This window comes from Engraulis encrasicolus, chromosome 7, assembly GCF_034702125.1.
Source record: "Engraulis encrasicolus isolate BLACKSEA-1 chromosome 7, IST_EnEncr_1.0, whole genome shotgun sequence".
NCBI lineage: Eukaryota > Metazoa > Chordata > Actinopteri > Clupeiformes > Engraulidae > Engraulis > Engraulis encrasicolus.
In genome coordinates, this window is record NC_085863.1 from 20,237,876 (window position 1) to 20,247,875 (window position 10,000).

The 10,000-nt window shown below is 45.1% G+C and overlaps 1 pseudogene; it reads left to right on the plus strand.

Annotated features, from left to right (window-relative positions):
* LOC134451737 (gamma-aminobutyric acid receptor subunit beta-2-like) overlaps positions 1-10,000 on the plus strand; it is a 118,872-nt pseudogene that overhangs the window by 54,598 nt on the left and 54,274 nt on the right.

Consider the following 10,000-nt stretch of genomic DNA (forward strand, 5'->3'; position numbering starts at 1 on the left):
CATCCTCCTTCTCGTGCTCCTCACCATCCTCGTCCTCTTCTTCCTCCTCATACTCTTCCTCCTGTTCCTCCTCGTTCCTGCTCCTGAATGTCCTCTTCTACTTCCTCCTCTTCTTCTTCATCCTCTTCCTGCTCCTCCTCTTCTTCCTCTTCCTCTTCTTCCTCCCCCTCCTTATTTTCCTCCCATTCCTCCTCCTCTTCCTCATTCTTGGTCCACCTCCTCCTCAGTACGGTGTCTCCTCTGATAAAAGTGGTCCCCCCTTCTTGCGTCGGGAGATCTCGGAGCTTCATCATCATCATCTCTAGATCCGGGACGATTTCTGTTTGGTGCCTCCAGTCCTGGTTTCCCTCACCGGCACGGTCTATTCCTCCTCCTCCACTATATCACTCTTCCTCTTCTTCTGCCGCCTCCTCTTCCTAAGTATTCCTTCTCCTCATCTTTCTATTTATCATCATTTTCATCTTCGGCCTTCCTCCTCCTCTTCCTCCTCTTCCTCCTCCTCCTCCTCCGTCTCCTCCTCCGCTATCTGGTTGTGGTGTCTCCTTGTTCATCTGCCTACCTCGATGGCACATCATTGAGCTTCACTGATGAAGGGAGATGACGGGAATATCAGATACTCCTCCTCTTCTTCCTCCTCATCTTCCTCCTCCTCTTTCTCCTCTTCCTCTTCTTCCTTCACATCCTCATCCTCCTATTCATCTTCCTCCTCTTTTTCTTCCTGCCCCTCCTCTTCTTCCTCCTGCTCTTCCTCCTCCTCATCTTAATCTTCCTCATCCTCTTCATCTTCCTCCTCCTCCTCCTCCTCCTCCACTGAGCTTCATGGATGATGGGGATATCAGATACTCCTCCTATTTTTCCTCTTCCTGCTCTTCTTCCTCCTCCTCTTCCTCCTCCTCTTCATCTTCATCGTCTTCCTCCTCCTCTTCATCTTCATCGTCTTCCTCCTCTTCCTCCTCCTCCACTGAGCTTCACGGATGACTGGGGAAATCAGATCCTGTCTGATTCGGAAGTTGCCGCCAAGTTTCCAGAAGTTTCCTGCTGTTTGGTTTCAGGTGGATATAGCCAAGAGCCTGGTTTACAGTGAGCCGCGAGTTACAGACTGTGTGTGTGTGTGTGTGTGTGTGTGTGTGTGTGTGTGTGTGTGTGTGTGTGTGTGTGTGTGTGTGTGTGTGTGTGTGTGTGTGTGTGTGTGTGTGTGTGTGTGTCTGTGTGTGTCTGTGTGTGTGTGTGTGTGTGTGTGTGTGTGTGTGTGTATGTGTCTGTCTGTCTGTCTGTCTGTCTGTCTGTCTGTCTGTCTGTGTGTGTGTGTGTGTGTGTGTGTGTGTGTGTGTGTGTGTGTGTGTGTGTGTGTGTGTGTGTGTGTGTGTGTCTGTCTGTGTGTGTGTGTCTGTGTGTGTGTCTGTGTCTCTGTGTGGGATTTCCACTCAGCCCCAAGTTCCAGAGCTTCTCCAAAGTAGCTGGTGTTATTGCCGAGAGTGGAACCGGTACTCTGGTGGCAAAAAGCACAGTGAGAGTTTATTACGGGGGTGAATATGAACACAGTGAGAGTTTATTATCAGGGTGTGTATGAGGTTGCAATTTAGACTCTGTGTGTGTGTGTGTGTGTGTGTGTGTGTGTGTGTGTGTGTGTGTGTGTGTGTGTGTGTGTGTGTGTGTGTGTGTGTGTGTGTGTGTGTGTGTGTGTGTGTGTGTGTGTGTGTGTGTGTGTGTGTGTGTTAAATCACCTGTACTCATACATCACTTAACACACCATAGCTAAGAGCATGAGAACCGGAGAGGTAATGGCCCATAGGCAGCTTTCTCCAGCCGTACACTCACTCTCACTTGTGTCTACCGTGAGCGGTACACTACTTCAAACTGGCCTTATTGCTACACTTTAGAACGTGAGTGTGTGTGTGTGTGTGTGTGTGTGTGTGTGTGTGTGTGTGTGTGTGTGTGTGTGTGTGTGTGTGTGTGTGTGTGTGTGTGTGTGTGTGTGTGTGTGTGTGTGTGTGTGTGTGTGCGTGTGTGTGTGTGTGTGTGTCTGTATGTGTGTGTGTGTGTGTGTGTGTGTGTGTGTATGTCTGTGTGGGAATATGTGTGTGTGGGCTAGTGTGCTTGCTTTTATCTGGCGCGATCCCTCCACTCTGAACCTCATCTAATATTAAAGCCCCTTTTCAAAAGGTAGTGGAACATTCCCGGAACACACTCCCATAAATGTTTTTTTGCCCTTTTTTCACTTTCATGTTTTTGTAATGTTCCCGTCGACCAATGATCCAAATATGACTGCTGCCCCTTTCTCATGACTGCACCTTGATTGCTGTACTATGAGTGGTGACACAGGTTGGCCATATGTTGACTACATCGGGAGTGTGTTGACTATACGTAATATGCCATATGTCTGTAGTATCTTTTTTTAGGACTACACCGTGATTGTGTTGACTGTATATTTTATGCCATATGTCTGCTGTGTCTTTCTCAGGACAGTATCAGGGTGTTGTGACTCTGTGTTGACTTTACGTTGGCCATATGCTGCGTTCTTCTGCCTCCCGGTACTGCACTTTCACTACTGTGTTGTTTACAGGGTGAACATTTTACATGACATTACACTTAGCACATGTGCTCATCCAAAGCCACTTTGAGGTATTTCGGTATTGTGGGGTTAGGTGCCCTGCTCAAGGGAGATATGGACCTGTCCGATTCCAACCATGGCTCTTGAAATGAGTGTGGCTGTCCATTAAATGTCTGTTTTGTCTCTCTGGGCTTTTATATTGTTGTCTGACTTCTTCTAGGAAAACAGCTTGATTATGATCTCTACATTGATTACGACTATGTGTTGACCATATGTTGAGTTTGTTTGTCTTTCTGGACTACAAATATGTTGTCTGCTTTCTCCTCTAAGACTGAACATTGTGTGGTCTATCGATTCTCCACATGCTTTGTTTTACTTCCCTTACATGTTGACTATGCGTTGTATTTTGCTTTTATCCATCTTCCAGGACTACAGGTTGACTAGGGATCGATTCGAAACGGGGAAGGCAGCTCTCCTTCCAGTGAGCTAACTGGACATCAAGTCTTGAAGTGTGGATCGAAACGAAAAATTGCTTTATTTCCTCCCTTGGCAGTTGACTGCGTTTGTGGGCGTAATGGGGATATTTGAGGGCAGCATCAGATGCTGACTTGTGCTGCCTTGTTCTCTGCTTGTACCCAAAATGCTGTGTGCCACCTCCTTCTCAACCGAAAACCTGAAAAACAAACATGGCTACTACCTTATCATACTCTTTATTCTGACACTTTTGTATGTAGATATTGAGAATGGAAGGGATAAATCAACACTGTAGTATCTAAATATGCGGTCGCTAGATCTATTTATAGCCTATCTTACGATTCCGCCGTCTGACGGTCGTTCAGCATTCAAATAGCATACGTAAGCTAAGCGCTAACGTGATAAACGTAACTCCCGCCATAGAATCGCCGTAATATCGAAGGTGCAGGGCAGCGCACTCGTTAGTGCCGTTCGTAACGGCTGCCTCACCAGCTAACTTCACCTATCTAATCAGAGACCTGTTCATGTAGGAGGGGAGTCATCGAGTCACTGCCTCCCGTTTCGAATCGACCCAATGTGTTGTATTTTAGCCATCTTCTAGGACTACGCGTTGACCATGTGTTGTGCTTTGTTTTTATCTATCTTCCAGGACTATGCGTTGACCATGTGTTGTGCTTTGTTTTTATCTATCTTCCAGGACTATGCGTTGACCATGTGTTGTGCTTTGTTTTTATCTATCTTCCAGGACTACACGTTGACCATGTACTTCCAGCAGGCGTGGCGCGATAAGCGCCTGTCGTACTCGGAGATCCCTCTGAACCTGACGCTGGATAACCGCGTGGCCGATCAGCTGTGGGTGCCGGACACCTACTTCCTAAATGATAAGAAGTCGTTTGTGCACGGCGTCACCGTCAAGAACAGGATGATACGACTGCACCCCGACGGCACCGTACTCTATGGCCTGAGGTAAAGAAGTGTGTGCGCGCACACACACACACACACACACACACACACACACACACAGGCACGCACATACACACACACACACACACACATACAGTCACGCACATACACGCACATGCACACACATACACACACGGGTACACACACACACACACACACACACACACACACACACACAAACACACACACACACACACACACACACACACACACACACACACACACACACACACACACACACACACACACACACACACACACACATAGTACCCTGTGGCAGCTTGATGGAAGAGAATTTACGACACTTGTGCAGGCCGTAGCACACCATCCATGCCCTGAGGTAAAACAAAACAAAATAAAACAAAAACAGAAAAAATACACACACACACACACACACACACACACACACACACACACACACACACACACACACACACACACACACACACACACACACACACACACAAAGACTTTGCAAATATTCAGTAGTTGAAATGTCATTCTTGCTTGCATTAGCCTATGCATAATTCTTATTGTACATGTGTATACTGACATTACTGTAATAACTATTTTTGTGGGCTGAGATGAAGTACCAGAATCACATATAGTGGCTGGTGGACTGATCACATTATTCTACTGCTGGAGGCTAGAGAACACACACATACAGGCTACAGTACAGTGAAAAGTCCACAACACAAACACATACTGCCTAATGGGGCTGTTTGTCTACCACAACACAAACTGTAGAATTGGACTTCAATGGCGAAAAGGAAGAATGGTAGCGAGCGCTCTGAGTCTTCTCTCCAGATAGAAGGGGTGCATCTGGTTAATCCTTTGCAGGCTTCATAGATACTTGTTCAATCCAAAGCACTCTCCTTCGAGTCAAGGTCCGTTATGTTAAAAACCCTTTATTTTAACATGGGGTATACAAACTTAAAAAACGCCGACCGGTTTCAGCCGTCTGGCCTTCGTCAGGGCGTGGTTAAAACTCAGGTACCTGAGTGACACAGGTAAATAAACTCTTGGGGGTCACATGGGTATGGGGAGGTTCAAAGCATTCACATTCGGTTGTAATGAAATAAAGAAAATAAAGCAGATATATAAGTTTGACTTATGGTCTAGCATAACACATAAGCATATAATATTGTCTGAAGTCACATTTCAATCTAGGTAGTCAGATTATGAATAAGTATCAGCATATGGATCCCATAGGTGTGGGGGTATACACTGTTCCCACACTATTATTCTTCATATCCACACACTCTGTAAAAACAATGAGGGAATTAGATAAGTTAGTGGTATGGCAGATAGTCTTACATCAATCATTATATGCCAAGTCAAAAAACTTTATAAAAAACTTTATAAAAAAGGCCTAAAGTCTATTTCCTCATTTAAACCTGGGTAGTTGAGGGCATCCAGATTATGAATCCAGTACGTCTCTCTTTGTAGTAGTTTGTTGAGTCTGTTCCCCCCTCTTGTTGGTTTTACTATATGTTCAATTGCTTCTACTTTTAGGAGACTGTCATTCTTGTTGTGGTGGGTGGAGAAGTGGCGTGCCATTGGGTAGTCCTTGTTATTGGTCCTTATGGCATATTTGTGTTCCGCCACTCTATCCTTTAATCTTCTCTTTGTGCGTCCTATGTAAAAACAATTGCATGGGCAGGTGAGGCGGTACACTACAAAAGTGGTGTTGCAATTGATAAAGTGCTTGATTTTATGCACTCGATCTGTCTTTAAGTCTTTGAATTCTTTCTTTTGTAGGACATTTACACAGTGGTTACAAGCCGACTGTAGGCATTTGTATGTGCCCTTGGGGGGTTCTAGCCAGTTGTTTTCCTTCTTGGCCGGTAGGTAGCTGTGTGACAGCTTGTCTCTCAGACTGGGGGCTCTCTTGTAACAGAAGGTTGGCTGATCTTTAAATACATCCTGCAGGGCTGGGTCACTCCTAAGGATGTCCCAGTTGGACTTGATGATGCTCTTGATCTGATGGCTTTGAGTACTGTACTGCATTATGAATCTGGTGCTAGATGATGTCCGGTTCCTTTTCTTTGAGGGTTGAAGAAGCTGTGTACGATCAATTTCTGATGCCTTTTTTTGAGCTTTAGTTATGATAGAGTTCTTGTAGGACCTATTGAGGAAGCGTGTGCTCATAATTTCTGCCTGTGTGGTGAAGTCAGTGTCCTTGTCACATATTCTTCTTATTCTCTGAAATTGTCCGTATGGTATGTTGTTCTTAAGATGTTTTTGGTGAAATGAATCAAAGTGTAACAAGGAGTTTCGGTCTGTGGGTTTTCTGTATAATGTGGTATGAAGACTATTGTCAGTATCTCTATAGATGGTTAAATCCAGGAAGCTGATTTTCTCTTTGGAGTATTCTAGTGACAGCTTGATGTTCTCGTTGGTGTTGTTGATGTATTGGTAAAAGTCCTGTAAGTTATCTGAGCTACCCTTGAACAGAATCAGGATGTCATCTATGAACCTGGTGTACAGTTTTATGTGTTCAGTAAATGCATTTCTGGCACTGTTAAAAACATATTCGGATTCCCAGAGGCCTAGGTATAGGCATGCATATTCTGGGGCGAAGCTGGCTCCCATACTAGTGCCTTTGCATTGCCTATACAGCTGGTCTTGGAAAAGGAAGACGTTGTTCTTGAGCACCCACTCAGTCAGTTCCACCAGAAAGTCAGTAGGTGGCGTTGTCTCCTGTCTGTCTGACAGGTAGTGACTGACAGCTCTCAACCCCTCTGAGTGTTCGATGTTTGTATACAATGCTTCGACGTCCATAGTAACTAGAAAGTCCCAGTCCGTGTCCTGCAGTGCACTCAGTTTTTTCAGGACATCTGTGGTGTCTCGTACATATGACGGTAGTTCTAGTACGTATGGTTTTAGGAAGTAGTCTATAAATTGAGCGGCCGCTTCAGTCAAGCTGCCATTCGCAGCCACTATGGGCCTGCCTTTTCGGGTTATCTTTGGGCTCTTTATGGACTTTGGGAAGCATGTAAAATGCGGGGATTCTGGGGTGTTCACATTGTAAGAAGTTGTATTCTTTTTCGTCAATCCATCCTTTCTCTTTTGCGTTACCAAGTATTTCTGTCAATTCCCTCTTCATCTCTGTTAGGGGATTCCGGTCAAGTTTCGTGTAGAATATATGATTCTGTAACTGGCGGTGCGCTTCTAAGACATATTTTTCATAATGCCACACTACAACTGCTCCACCCTTGTCCGCTTTTTTAATCAGTATATCCTTGTTGCATTCCAGTTCCCGCAATGCCGTGCGTTCTGACTGTGTTAGGTTGTTGTGCCAAGGAGTAGGAGGGTTGTTAAAGAGTTTGTGTACGTCAAAGTCTACTTTTTTAATAAATGCTTGTAAATTCGAGTTATTACTCAGGGGACAAAATGTAGATTTTGGTTTAAAAACTCTTCTGGGGATCTGTGTGGCTTGTGCAGTTTGCGGCTGTTGTGAAAACCATGCTTTCAAATGCAAGTTCCTGTAGAATCTGAATAATTCGATTTTTGTTTGGAACAGGTTGGTGTGGTGTGTGGGGGCAAACGAAAGACCTTTTGACAGTACCTGGGTTTGGGCAGGGGTTAGGTCGATAGGGGACAGATTAATCACTGAGGTTAGCGCCTGGGTCGTAAACCTTGTCTGGGTGGTCCCGGTATTCTCTGCGGTCTCCCTCTGCCTCTTCTTCCTCTTTCCTCTGCGGGTTTTGCGCGTGTGGGGTTTGCTGGCAGACGGGGCCATTCTTCCTCCAAAAAAGAACGCGTTTGATGTTGGGTTTGATGTGCTGGTGGTGGTTGGTTGTGTTCATCATCGCTGCTTGTCAGGTTAAACGACACTGTTCTTTCTCTCGAGGTGGAGGTGTGGCGATGGTAAACTTCCGTATGAAGAAAAACTCAAAGAAGATTTGGATAAACTTGAAAACACAATAAAACAAATGAAGATAAAGAAAATGAAGAGGGACGAAGAGGACTACAGCAGAGACGAGATCTACCTATGGGAGAAGCGACCCAGACGCGCGCGCACCTACCATCGCCACACCTCCACCTCGAGAGAAAGAACAGTGTCGTTTAACCTGACAAGCAGCGATGATGAACACAACCAACCACCACCAGCACATCAAACCCAACATCAAACGCGTTCTTTTTTGGAGGAAGAATGGCCCCGTCTGCCAGCAAACCCCACACGCGCAAAACCCGCAGAGGAAAGAGGAAGAAGAGGCAGAGGGAGACCGCAGAGAATACCGGGACCACCCAGACAAGGTTTACGACCCAGGCGCTAACCTCAGTGATTAATCTGTCCCCTATCGACCTAACCCCTGCCCAAACCCAGGTACTGTCAAAAGGTCTTTCGTTTGCCCCCACACACCACACCAACCTGTTCCAAACAAAAATCGAATTATTCAGATTCTACAGGAACTTGCATTTGAAAGCATGGTTTTCACAACAGCCGCAAACTGCACAAGCCACACAGATCCCCAGAAGAGTTTTTAAACCAAAATCTACATTTTGTCCCCTGAGTAATAACTCGAATTTACAAGCATTTATTAAAAAAGTAGACTTTGACGTACACAAACTCTTTAACAACCCTCCTACTCCTTGGCACAACAACCTAACACAGTCAGAACGCACGGCATTGCGGGAACTGGAATGCAACAAGGATATACTGATTAAAAAAGCGGACAAGGGTGGAGCAGTTGTAGTGTGGCATTATGAAAAATATGTCTTAGAAGCGCACCGCCAGTTACAGAATCATATATTCTACACGAAACTTGACCGGAATCCCCTAACAGAGATGAAGAGGGAATTGACAGAAATACTTGGTAACGCAAAAGAGAAAGGATGGATTGACGAAAAAGAATACAACTTCTTACAATGTGAACACCCCAGAATCCCCGCATTTTACATGCTTCCCAAAGTCCATAAAGAGCCCAAAGATAACCCGAAAGGCAGGCCCATAGTGGCTGCGAATGGCAGCTTGACTGAAGCGGCCGCTCAATTTATAGACTACTTCCTAAAACCATACGTACTAGAACTACCGTCATATGTACGAGACACCACAGATGTCCTGAAAAAACTGAGTGCACTGCAGGACACGGACTGGGACTTTCTAGTTACTATGGACGTCGAAGCATTGTATACAAACATCGAACACTCAGAGGGGTTGAGAGCTGTCAGTCACTACCTGTCAGACAGACAGGAGACAACGCCACCTACTGACTTTCTGGTGGAACTGACTGAGTGGGTGCTCAAGAACAACGTCTTCCTTTTCCAAGACCAGCTGTATAGGCAATGCAAAGGCACTAGTATGGGAGCCAGCTTCGCCCCAGAATATGCATGCCTATACCTAGGCCTCTGGGAATCCGAATATGTTTTTAACAGTGCCAGAAATGCATTTACTGAACACATAAAACTGTACACCAGGTTCATAGATGACATCCTGATTCTGTTCAAGGGTAGCTCAGATAACTTACAGGACTTTTACCAATACATCAACAACACCAACGAGAACATCAAGCTGTCACTAGAATACTCCAAAGAGAAAATCAGCTTCCTGGATTTAACCATCTATAGAGATACTGACAATAGTCTTCATACCACATTATACAGAAAACCCACAGACCGAAACTCCTTGTTACACTTTGATTCATTTCACCAAAAACATCTTAAGAACAACATACCATACGGACAATTTCAGAGAATAAGAAGAATATGTGACAAGGACACTGACTTCACCACACAGGCAGAAATTATGAGCACACGCTTCCTCAATAGGTCCTACAAGAACTCTATCATAACTAAAGCTCAAAAAAAGGCATCAGAAATTGATCGTACACAGCTTCTTCAACCCTCAAAGAAAAGGAACCGGACATCATCTAGCACCAGATTCATAATGCAGTACAGTACTCAAAGCCATCAGATCAAGAGCATCATCAAGTCCAACTGGGACATCCTTAGGAGTGACCCAGCCCTGCAGGATGTATTTAAAGATCAGCCAACCTTCTGTTACAA